This window comes from Schistocerca cancellata, chromosome 6 (assembly GCF_023864275.1).
Source record: "Schistocerca cancellata isolate TAMUIC-IGC-003103 chromosome 6, iqSchCanc2.1, whole genome shotgun sequence".
Taxonomy (NCBI): domain Eukaryota; kingdom Metazoa; phylum Arthropoda; class Insecta; order Orthoptera; family Acrididae; genus Schistocerca; species Schistocerca cancellata.
The window spans coordinates 372,866,277-372,879,606 of record NC_064631.1 but is presented as its reverse complement, the minus strand read 5'-3'; the positions used below and the strand labels follow the sequence as shown (position 1 = coordinate 372,879,606).

Below are 13,330 nucleotides of genomic sequence, written 5' to 3'. Positions count from 1 at the left end.
CGATACCTCAGAACATGTCCTACCAACCGATCCCTTCTTCTGGTCAAGTTGTGCCACAAACTTCTCTTCTCCCCAATCCTATTCAATACTTCTTCATTAGTTATGTGATCTACCCATATAATCTTCAGAATTCTTCTGTAGCACCACATTTCGAAAGCTTCTATTCTCTTCTTGTCCAAACTATTTACCGTCCATGTTTCACTTACATACATGGCTACACTCCATACAAATACTTTCAGAAATGACTTCCTGACACTTAAATCTATACACGATGTTAACAAATTTCTCTTCTTCAGAAACGCTTTCCTTGCCATTGCCAGTCTACATTTTATATCCCCTCTACTTCGACCATCATCAGTTATTTTTCTTCCCAAATAGCAAAACACCTTTACTACTTTAAGTGTCTCATTTCCTAATTTAATTCCCTCAGCATCACCCGACTTAATTCGACTACATTCCATTATCCTCATTTTGCTTTTGTTGATGTTCATCTTATATCCTCCCTTCAAGACACCATCCATTCCGTTCAACTGCTCTTCCAAGTCCTTTGCTGTCACTGACAGAATTACAATGTCATCGGCGAACCTCAAAGTTTTTATTTCTTCTCCATGGATTTTAATACCTACTCCGAATTTTTCTTTTGTTTCCTTTACTGCTTGCTGAATATACAGATTGAATAACATCGGGGAGAGGCTACAACACTGTCTTACTCCCTTCCCAACCACTGCTTCCCTTTCATGTCCCTCGACTCTTATAACTGATATCTGGTTTCTGTACAAATTGTAAATAGCCTTTGGCTCCCTGTATTTTACCCAAGCCACCTTTAGAATTTGAAAGAGAGTATTCCAATCAACATTGTCAAAAGCTTTCTCTAAGTCTACAAATGCTAGGAACGTAGGTTTGCCATCGTGAAAACTAACAATCCTCAATTTCCTCAGAGCCTGTTCCTAATGCTCCATTCCAGCCACCAGAGCTTTACGCCACACACTAAGCACGTTTAGTATCCGGGCTATGTCAGTTTCTCTCGAAACCTACTTTCAGGTCTTAATAGCACCTCTACAGCTCCAGGGTACCCGTGGTCTAAGGATTGCCGGCACGGTAGCTCAGCGTGTTCGGTCAGAGGGTTAGCAGCCCTCTGTAATAAAAAAAACTGAGTTAATCGATCAACAACGAACTTAAACGGATGTCTTACGACGTCCGCCCCGAGCAGATTCAACGAACGAATGCGAACAAAATGAGATTAAAAGGAAAAAAAAAGGGGGTAGCGTCTTTGATTCATAATCAAAACGTCTTCGGTCCCGTGTTCGATCCCCGCCACTGCCTAATTTTTGATAAATAATCAGCATTGGCGGCCGAAGACTTCCGGCATAAGAAGTCAGCCTCATTCTGCCATTGACAAAGAGGGCGGAGGAGCGGATAGAAGTTCAGGGCACTCTCTTGTCCTAGGGGTGGGAAATTGCCCCTAAAGGCGGAAGAATCAGCGATGATCAACGACATGAGGATGCAGAAGGCAATGGAAAACACTGCATTAAAGACACGTAACGTGTAACCACAGGACATGTGGCTTGTAATTGAAGAAGTGTCATGATGATTCTCCATTGGCAAAAGATTCCGGAATAGTCCCCCATTCGGATCTCTGGGAGGGGACTGCCAAGGGGGAGGTTACCACGAGGAAAAGATTGAATAATCTACGAAAGGATAACGTTCTACGAGTCGGGGCGTGGAATGTCAGAAGCTTGAACGTGGAAGGAAAAGTAGAAAATCTGAAAAGGGAAATGCAAAGGCTCAATCTAGATATAGTAGGGGTCAGTGAAGTAGGAAGACAAGGATTTCTGGTCAGATGAGTATCGGGTAATATCAACAGCAGCAGAAAATGGTATAACAGGTGTAGGATTCGTTATGAATGGGAAGGTAGGGCAGAGGGTGTGTTACTGTGAACAGTTCAGTGACCGGGTTGTTCTAATCAGAATCGACAGCAGACCAACACCGACAACGATAGTTCAGGCATACATGCCGACGTCGCAAGCTGAAGATGAACAGATAGAGAAAGTGTATGAGGATATTGAAAGGGTAATGCAGTATGTAAAGGGGGACGAAAATCTAATAGTCATGGGCGACTGGAATGCAGTTGTAGGGGAAGGAGTAGAAGAAAAGGTTACAGGAGAATATGGGCTTGGGACAAGGAATGAAAGAGGAGAAAGACTAATTGAGTTCTGTAACAAGTTTCAGCTAGTAATAGCGAATATCCTGTTCAAGAATCACAAGAGGAGGAGGTATACTTGCAAAAGGCCGGGAGATACGGGAAGATTTCAATTAGATTACATCATGGTCAGACAGAGATTCCGAAATCAGATACTGGATTGTAAGGCGTACCCAGGAGCAGATATAGACTCAGATCACAATATAGTAGTGATGAAGAGTGGGCTGAAGTTCAAGACACTAGTCAGGAAGAATCAATACGCAAAGAAGTGGGATACGGAAGTACTAAGGAAAGACGACATACGTTTGAAGTTCTCTAACGCTATAGATACAGCAATAAGGAATAGCGCAGTAGGCAGTACAGTTGAAGAGGAATGGACATCTCTAAAAAGGGCCATCACAGAAGTTGGGAAGGAAAACATAGGTACAAAGAAGGTAGCTACGAAGAAGCCATGGGTAACAGAAGAAATACTTCAGTTGATTGATGAAACGAGGAAGTACAAACAGGTTCCGGGAAAATCAGGAATACAGAAATACAAGTCGCTGAGGAATGAAATAAATAGGAAATGCAGGGAAGCTAAGACGAAATGGCTGCAGGAAAAATGTGAAGACATCGAAAAAGATATGATTGTCGGAAGGACAGACTCAGCATACAGGAAAGTCAAAACAACCTTTGGTGACATTAAAAGCAACGGTGGTAACATTAAGAGTGCAACGGGAATTCCACTGTTAAATGCAGAGGAGAGAGCAGATAGGTGGAAAGAATATATTGAAAGCCTCTATGAGGGTGAAGATTTGTCTGATGTGATAGAAGAAGAAGCACGAGTCGATTTAGAAGAGATAGGGGATCCAGTATTAGAATCGGAATTTAAAGAGCTTTGGAGGACTTACGGTCAAACAAGGCAGAAGGGATAGATAACGTTCCATCAGAATTTCTAAAATCATTGGGGGAAGTGGCAACAAAACGACTATTCACGTTGGTGTGTAGAGTATAGTCTGGCGATATACCATCTGACTTTCGAAAAAGCATCATCCACACAATTCCGAAGACGGCAAGAGCTGACAAGTCCGAGAATTATCGCACAATCAGCTTAACAGCTCATGCATCGAAGCTGCTTACAAGAATAATATACAGAAGAATGGAAAAGAAAATTGAGATGGCGCTAAGTGACGATCAGTTTGGCTTTAGGAAAAGTAAAGGGGCGAGAGAGGCAATTCTGACATTACGGCTAATAATGGAAGCAAGGCTAAAGAAAAATCAAGACACTTTCATAGGATTTGTCGACCTGGAAACAGCGTTCGACAATATAAAATGGTGCAAGCTGTTCGAGATTCTGAAAAAAGTAGGGGTAAGCTATAGGGAGAGACGGGTCATATACAATATGTACAACAACCAAGAGGGAATAATAAGAGTGGACGATCAAGAACGAAGTGCTCGTATTAAGAAGGGTGTAAGACAAGGCTGCAGCCTTTCGCCCCTACTCTTCAATCTGTACATCGAGGAAGCAATGATGGAAATAAAAGTAAGGTTCAGGAGTGGAATTAAAATACAAGGTGAAAGGATATCAATGATACGATTCGCTGATGACATTGCTATCCCGAGTGAAAGTGAAGAAGAATTAAATGATCTGCTGAACGGAATGAACAGTCTAATGAGCACACAGTATGGTTTGAGAGTAAATAGGAGAAAGACGAAGGTAATGAGAAGTAGTAGAAATGAGAACAGCGAGAAACTTAACATCAGGATTGATGGTCACGAAGTCAATGACTGCTACCTAGGCAGTAAAATAACCAATGACGGACGGAGCAAGGAGGACATCAAAAGCAGACTCGCTATGGCAAAAAAGGCATTTCTAGCCAAGAGAAGTCTACTAATATAAAATACCGGCCTTAATTTGAGGAAGAAATTTCTGAGGATGTACGTCTGGAGTACAGCATTGGATGGTAGTAAAACATGGACTGTGGGAAAACCGGAACAGAAGAGAATCGAAGCATTTGAGATGTGGTGCTATAGACGAATGTTGACAATTAGGGGACTGATAAGGTAAGGAATGAGGAGGTTCTACGCAGAATCGGAGAGGAAAGGAATATGTGGAAAACACTGATAAGGAGAAGGGACAGGATGATAGGACATCTGCTAAGACATGAGGGAATGACTTCCATGGTACTAGAGGGATCTGTATAGGGCAAAAACTGTAGAGGAAGACAGAGATTGGAATACGTCAAGCAAATAATTGAGGACGTAGGTTGCAAGTGCTACTCTGAGATGAAGAGGTCAGCACAGGAAAGGAATTCGTGGCGGGCCGCATCAAACCAGTCAGTAGACTGATGACCAAAAAAAAACAGCTCCTGCTGCAGTAAGTGACGCTAATGAGCCAGATACATCAGACAGGCTAGAAATATTTTAAGAAAAATATTTAAATGAAGGTGACAGGTTTCCGACTTCATGTCTAAAACATTTGTAAATTTAATTTCAGTTTATAATAACGTACTTTCAAATAAGAATTGAGAAGCACTTCTATGTATACTTTAAGGTTACAACAAAAACTGTATATATCATAAAGCTTTAAACGTGGCTGCGTTGTCAGCGACCATTACAATGTAAAATTAAAACAATTACAGCCCTCGGTCTGGAAAATGAAGTCTTTTTGACCTAGGCTTCGGCCACGTCTAAGAGTGCCTCCGTCGGATATAAAACATTTAAAACTGGCATGTCACGTATAAAATAAATATGAAGCGATAACAATTTAGTCACAAAATATAGCTCTGATGCTACCGCAGCTCGACATGTGGTGCAGCCCTTAGTGGCCTGCCTTCTATGCTTTCTATTTTAATATTTTGTGACTAAAGCGTTATCGCTTCATTTTTATTTTACACGTGACATGCCCATTTTAAATGTTTTATTTCTGATGAAGGCACTCTTAAAAGTGGCCGAAACCTAGGTCAAAAGACTTCATTTTCGCAAACGAGGGCTGTAACTGTTTTAATTGTATCTGTAAATATCACTACAGACCACAAATAATTAGCTACCGAGAACACAGGCTGCATCCCTCTGGTGTGCCTGCTGGCGTCTCGTGCTGCCTGACCTGAGCGCTGCCGGCAGAGCGGCCAGCACACTTGCCACGGCGTCCTAACGGACGCAGGCGCTTTCATACCCGTCTCGTAACCTTGATTTGTTAGATTTTAAGCTGACGGAGCAACGAATTCCGCAACTGATCCCTGTAAAATAGCCACTTTTTCGTATAAACAGCAAGAAAAAAATTAAGTCACTTATTGAGCAACTTTAATTCTCCTAATAGTGAACACTCAAAGAGCGTACCTAACTTAGTTCTTCGAACAGAAACACTATTAAACGTCTGTTTTGTTAGTGTGTTTAACGTTCAAAAAGGACTAACTTATATTTTCAAACACATTACATTTGTTATCATTCATTCAGTAAATGACATAACCTCTGCAATAACTCGCCTACAACAGTGAAAGTAGAGATACGAACACTGAGTAAGACTCTAACTGGCGTCCTCTCTTTCATTTTGGCTCCATTTAGTTCCAATGCGCGGCTACTCTTACGGTAACTTCTAAATGGTTGCAGTGTGGAGAACATATATTCGTTTCTACAGTTAACTGCTCGTAAGATTCTCTGACGGCGCAGGCACGTATTCCGACCCAGTTCTTTGTTTCTTACGAACTCCAGTAACTCTCTTCCGCAGTAAACTAAGCTTCTAACTTAGTTATAACAACAGTCGGTATGGTGACACATCCAAATCCACAACAGAAATTCTTTACAAATAAATGCATTTTTGAGTCACGTTATTGCATTGTCTTTTTTTTTCTTCTATTTCGTTTCATTCTCTACGCTAGGAAGAGGCGGACTATTTAAGATCCGACCTATTTCAGAGCTCGAGTCATAAAGCTAATTACGTTTTTCTATCTGTATAGTATCTGGACAAGATGCGAGAGAGTCACGTGCTGAGAGACCTCCATGTATCTGTGGATCAGTGGTTTGCGCATCAGTCGACGCTGGTTTCCCTGCAAATCTCACATCGTTTCATTCTCTACGCTAGGAAGAGGCGGACTATTTAAGATCCGACCTATTTCAGAGCTCGAGTCATAAAGCTAGTTACGTTTTTCTATCTGTATAGTATCTGGACAAGATGCGAGAGAGTCACGTGCTGAGAGACCTCCATGTATCTATGGATCAGTGGTTTGCGCATCAGTCGACGCTGGTTTCCCTGCAAATCTCACATCGTTTCATTCTCTACGCTAGGAAGAGGCGGACTATTTAAGATCCGACCTATTTCAGAGCTCGAGTCATAAAGCTAGTTACGTTTTTCTATCTGTATAGTATCTGGACAAGATGCGAGAGAGTCACGTGCTGAGAGACCTCCATGTATCTGTGGATCAGTGGTTTGCGCATCAGTCGACGCTGGTTTCCCTGCATATCTCACATCGTTTCATTCTCTACGCTAGGAAGAGGCGGACTATTTAAGATCCGACCTATTTCAGAGCTCGAGTCATAAAGCTAGTTACGTTTTTCTATCTGTATAGTATCTGGACAAGATGCGAGAGAGTCACGTGCTGAGAGACCTCCATGTATCTGTGGATCAGTGGTTTGCGCATCAGTCGACGCTGGTTTCCCTGCAAATCTCACATCGTTTCATTCTCTACGCTAGGAAGAGGCGGACTATTTAAGATCCGACCTATTTCAGAGCTCGAGTCATAAAGCTAGTTACGTTTTTCTATCTGTATAGTATCTGGACAAGATGCGAGAGAGTCACGTGCTGAGAGACCTCCATGTATCTGTGGATCAGTGGTTTGCGCATCAGTCGACGCTGGTTTCCCTGCAAATCTCACATCGTTTCATTCTCTACGCTAGGAAGAGGCGGACTATTTAAGATCCGACCTATTTCAGAGCTCGAGTCATAAAGCTAGTTACGTTTTTCTATCTGTATAGTATCTGGACAAGATGCGAGAGAGTCACGTGCTGAGAGACCTCCATGTATCTGTGGATCAGTGGTTTGCGCATCAGTCGACGCTGGTTTCCCTGCAAATCTCACATCGTTTCATTCTCTACGCTAGGAAGAGGCGGACTATTTAAGATCCGACCTATTTCAGAGCTCGAGTCATAAAGCTAGTTACGTTTTTCTATCTGTATAGTATCTGGACAAGATGCGAGAGAGTCACGTGCTGAGAGACCTCCATGTATCTGTGGATCAGTGGTTTGCGCATCAGTCGACGCTGGTTTCCCTGCAAATCTCACATCGTTTCATTCTCTACGCTAGGAAGAGGCGGACTATTTAAGATCCGACCTATTTCAGAGCTCGAGTCATAAAGCTAGTTACGTTTTTCTATCTGTATAGTATCTGGACAAGATGCGAGAGAGTCACGTGCTGAGAGACCTCCATGTATCTGTGGATCAGTGGTTTGCGCATCAGTCGACGCTGGTTTCCCTGCAAATCTCACATCGTTTCATTCTCTACGCTAGGAAGAGGCGGACTATTTAAGATCCGACCTATTTCAGAGCTCGAGTCATAAAGCTAGTTACGTTTTTCTATCTGTATAGTATCTGGACAAGATGCGAGAGAGTCACGTGCTGAGAGACCTCCATGTATCTGTGGATCAGTGGTTTGCGCATCAGTCGACGCTGGTTTCCCTGCAAATCTCACATCGTTTCATTCTCTACGCTAGGAAGAGGCGGACTATTTAAGATCCGACCTATTTCAGAGCTCGAGTCATAAAGCTAGTTACGTTTTTCTATCTGTATAGTATCTGGACAAGATGCGAGAGAGTCACGTGCTGAGAGACCTCCATGTATCTGTGGATCAGTGGTTTGCGCATCAGTCGACGCTGGTTTCCCTGCAAATCTCACATCGTTTCATTCTCTACGCTAGGAAGAGGCGGACTATTTAAGATCCGACCTATTTCAGAGCTCGAGTCATAAAGCTAGTTACGTTTTTCTATCTGTATAGTATCTGGACAAGATGCGAGAGAGTCACGTGCTGAGAGACCTCCATGTATCTGTGGATCAGTGGTTTGCGCATCAGTCGACGCTGGTTTCCCTGCAAATCTCACATCGTTTCATTCTCTACGCTAGGAAGAGGCGGACTATTTAAGATCCGACCTATTTCAGAGCTCGAGTCATAAAGCTAGTTACGTTTTTCTATCTGTATAGTATCTGGACAAGATGCGAGAGAGTCACGTGCTGAGAGACCTCCATGTATCTGTGGATCAGTGGTTTGCGCATCAGTCGACGCTGGTTTCCCTGCAAATCTCACATCGTTTCATTCTCTACGCTAGGAAGAGGCGGACTATTTAAGATCCGACCTATTTCAGAGCTCGAGTCATAAAGCTAGTTACGTTTTTCTATCTGTATAGTATCTGGACAAGATGCGAGAGAGTCACGTGCTGAGAGACCTCCATGTATCTGTGGATCAGTGGTTTGCGCATCAGTCGACGCTGGTTTCCTTGCAAATCTCACATCGTTTCATTCTCTACGCTAGGAAGAGGCGGACTATTTAAGATCCGACCTATTTCAGAGCTCGAGTCATAAAGCTAGTTACGTTTTTCTATCTGTATAGTATCTGGACAAGATGCGAGAGAGTCACATGCTGAGAGACCTCCATGTATCTGTGGATCAGTGGTTTGCGCATCAGTCGACGCTGGTTTCCCTGCAAATCTCACATCGTTTCATTCTCTACGCTAGGAAGAGGCGGACTATTTAAGATCCGACCTATTTCAGAGCTCGAGTCATAAAGCTAGTTACGTTTTTCTATCTGTATAGTATCTGGACAAGATGCGAGAGAGTCATGTGCTGAGAGACCTCCATGTATCTGTGGATCAGTGGTTTGCGCATCAGTCGACGCTGGTTTCCCTGCAAATCTCACATCGTTTCATTCTCTACGCTAGGAAGAGGCGGACTATTTAAGATCCGACCTATTTCAGAGCTCGAGTCATAAAGCTAGTTACGTTTTTCTATCTGTATAGTATCTGGACAAGATGCGAGAGAGTCACGTGCTGAGAGACCTCCATGCATCTGTGGATCAGTGGTTTGCACATCAGTCGACGCTGGTTTCCCTGCAAATCTCACATCGTTTCATTCTCTACGCTAGGAAGAGGCGGACTATTTAAGATCCGACCTATTTCAGAGCTCGAGTCATAAAGCTAGTTACGTTTTTCTATCTGTATAGTATCTGGACAAGATGCGAGAGAGTCACGTGCTGAGAGACCTCCATGTATCTGTGGATCAGTGGTTTGCGCATCAGTCGACGCTGGTTTCCCTGCAAATCTCACATCGTTTCATTCTCTACGCTAGGAAGAGGCGGACTATTTAAGATCCGACCTATTTCAGAGCTCGAGTCATAAAGCTAGTTACGTTTTTCTATCTGTATAGTATCTGGACAAGATGCGAGAGAGTCACGTGCTGAGAGACCTCCATGTATCTGTGGATCAGTGGTTTGCGCATCAGTCGACGCTGGTTTCCCTGCAAATCTCACATCGTTTCATTCTCTACGCTAGGAAGAGGCGGACTATTTAAGATCCGACCTATTTCAGAGCTCGAGTCCTAAAGCTAGTTACGTTTTTCTATCTGTATAGTATCTGGACAAGATGCGAGAGAGTCACGTGCTGAGAGACCTCCATGCATCTGTGGATCAGTGGTTTGCACATCAGTCGACGCTGGTTTCCCTGCAAATCTCACATCGTTTCATTCTCTACGCTAGGAAGAGGCGGACTATTTAAGATCCGACCTATTTCAGAGCTCGAGTCATAAAGCTAGTTACGTTTTTCTATCTGTATAGTATCTGGACAAGATGCGAGAGAGTCACGTGCTGAGAGACCTCCATGCATCTGTGGATCAGTGGTTTGCACATCAGTCGACGCTGGTTTCCCTGCAAATCTCACATCGTTTCATTCTCTACGCTAGGAAGAGGCGGACTATTTAAGATCCGACCTATTTCAGAGCTCGAGTCATAAAGCTAGTTACGTTTTTCTATCTGTATAGTATCTGGACAAGATGCGAGAGAGTCACGTGCTGAGAGACCTCCATGCATCTGTGGATCAGTGGTTTGCACATCAGTCGACGCTGGTTTCCCTGCAAATCTCACATCGTTTCATTCTCTACGCTAGGAAGAGGCGGACTATTTAAGATCCGACCTATTTCAGAGCTCGAGTCATAAAGCTAGTTACGTTTTTCTATCTGTATAGTATCTGGACAAGATGCGAGAGAGTCACGTGCTGAGAGACCTCCATGCATCTGTGGATCAGTGGTTTGCACATCAGTCGACGCTGGTTTCCCTGCAAATCTCACATCTGACGTATGACACGAGAGGGATCGAACCTGTGGTCGTCAAACTGCGGCCGAATGAAATATTCGTGCGGACCACGTATTTTGTTATAATATGCATGTAGCAGGTAACAGCCTAAGTCAAAATCGTCGACTAACGTTAAGAGCTTCTTTAGAATATATTTTTCGTGGACTGTAACAAACAGAAATACTTGCAGAGGCAGTAATGTTTCAAAATCCTCCTCATTTTGATTGACGTTGGTGAATTCGGCCGTGAGGTAAGTTGGCCGTTAGTATCAAGGGCAGAGAGGTAATTAGCGCGGCCAATGCGGGATTAGAGGGCGTGAGAGGGGTAATGTGGTACTGTTTACCAGCACTGGCAACTCGCGAGCACGTGAGATTCATACCGATCAACCACTGTGTTACAAATTTTGACACGGAAGTAATATGCTTTCGTGAACGCGCGGTACAGAGACGATTATCTTCAAATGTGGTATATACGAAATCCGTAACTGCTCGTCCGAAAGAAACCGTCGATCCTTCAAGATCTTTTGTAAGCGACCAAAGGCGTGATAATCGCGTGGGGAGAGATCAGGAGTATAACGCGGCTGCTCGAGTGTCTTCCACATGGCGCAGCTTCTGCGTCAAGCCCTCTACCGACCGGCGTCTTATGTCAAATCGCAACCGGCACGAAATCATTCCACAATGGTGGTTTTCGGCAGAAGTAGTGCCCACACGCTTCTTCCTTCTCAGCTGTGTGTCTACGGTGTTTGTTCTTTGGCAGCCAAGAAAAGAGTACTAGCACCTTCGTCCCGTTTGGACGCATTTGATAATAACGTCGCCATATTTCCCGTTTCCGCATTTACCGTACGCATGTCGGAAACACACGAATGCCGCACTAATCCCTTAGCTACATGTCGGTGATTATATACCCGCTACGTAGGATATTTGGTGCAGCAACGCCCTCAAACGGAAATGTTCTGATCGTCCCTAACGATATCAGTACGCATGCGGCCCGAGGTGCCACAACACATTGTTAATATCGACTCTTCAGGAAATAAGTTTGAAGACCACTGCCCTAAATGTTCAACTGCACTACGAGCTATAGAATTTGCGGATCAAACCATGTGCCCCCCTCCCGTGAAAACGATTACAATTCACCGAAACGAGTGTTACCTGATGATTGATTGGCAATGGAAACAGTTAGCAGAACATTCCATATACTTCATTGCCCTAGACAATTTCAAGATGTAATTTTCCTGATAAAACTGCCCAACTATCTCGTGTTTCCCCAAAACCTGTTTCCCAGTCCATTCTCTAATGTTTTTTGCCGATCACACTGACATCCATCTACCCTATGAAGCAGAGAACGTGGCTGATCTGAGAAAACAAATGGCTCTGACCACTATGGGACTTAACATTTGTGGTCATCAGTCCCCTAGACTTAGAACTATTTAAACCTAACTAACCTAAGAACAGCACACACATCCATGCCCGAGGCAGGATTCGAACCTGCGACCATAGCAGCGGCGCGGTTCCGGACTGAAGCGCCTAGAACTATTCGGTCACTGATGAAACAGCCCAACGTCAATAAGCAGTAGTTCACCTATCATTAGAATTGGTGCATAAGCGCCTGTGTGACACAGTTCACGGAACTGTTATTCGCCCAATTGTAGTATCCGACTGCTTCTTGTTTTACTTCGACATTCTTCGTAGTATGTCAGGCGCCCTTAATGCAATATCGAAGCCTGTACTCTTCTAAGACTTCTGCCAGAGGCCTTAATGAGGTCCTTTAATACCAATCACTATTTTTAATCGATATTATTGTTAGTCGACGTTGAACATTCTACAAGGGAAGGGCCATTATAGAAATCCTGTAAGCCTGGATCAAGATAATGCATCTTGAAACTATTCTGAGCAATACAAGTTGACTCGACTTCTTGACTGCAAATGGACTTCGACTCGATAACTCCTAAAGGAAAAGATCACCAGTGCGTTGCTATGGGAACGTCAACACCTCCAGCAAATCGAGGTTTAAATTAAAGGCAAAAAGTATGTAACTAGGCGACAGCCGTAGAGACACTACCAGAAACGTCTTCGAATATACACACACTAAGGCTCTTAGAGGGACGGCGTTGGGGCGGCAAACCGAAACACGATGAGTATCTGCGCCTGGATCATAATGGCCGTCGGGATCACAATGGCCTTTTTGCTGATCACTTGGTCTGTGAGAATGGGAGAGATGGGTCTGGATCTTGAGCAGACTTGTAGAAACATTTTTTCTTACGAAATAACCACCACAGTCCAAGAGCAGGAACACCACACCACAAACGATTCCCACATAGAATCACTAGTATAACATAGCGCTGGTGGTAGAGAATCACTGTACCCTAATTTAGCACTGTGGTCAGTTCTGGCCACTTTATAGTATCGATGAGACACAACAGACACGAGCAGCTCACCAGTCTTCGTAGAGAGTACGACTTTGCGGTCGGCCCTGGGGTGTTGCCGCGCTTATCCGCTGCACTTGCAGGCGCTTCACCACTGACCGCCAAGCTGGATGGTTAAACGTTAGCACACACGCCGCTAACGGCTCATCGCTAAATTGAACGCTGACAACGTGTGCAATATGTAATATTCCTAGCCTTTTCGATCCACAGATAGATTCTCATATTTTGGAACTAATGTCTTTTTTTAATTATCATAATTTTTAGTAACATTTATCAACAATGCGTCACAGTTAGTATGTCGTATGTAGTACTTAAGTACTGGTTATTAGTTTCTACTCCATGTAAATTATCACAGTTCACATAAATGTTATTCTGTATGACCGAATACTTCACTGCCACGTAT

General features: G+C 43.6%; 1 protein-coding gene across 1 annotated transcript in view; it reads left to right on the top strand.

Annotated features, from left to right (window-relative positions):
* The window catches only part of LOC126088336 (uncharacterized), an 83,452-nt gene that overhangs the window by 56,007 nt on the left and 14,115 nt on the right, over positions 1 to 13,330 (top strand). The window lies entirely within an intron of this gene.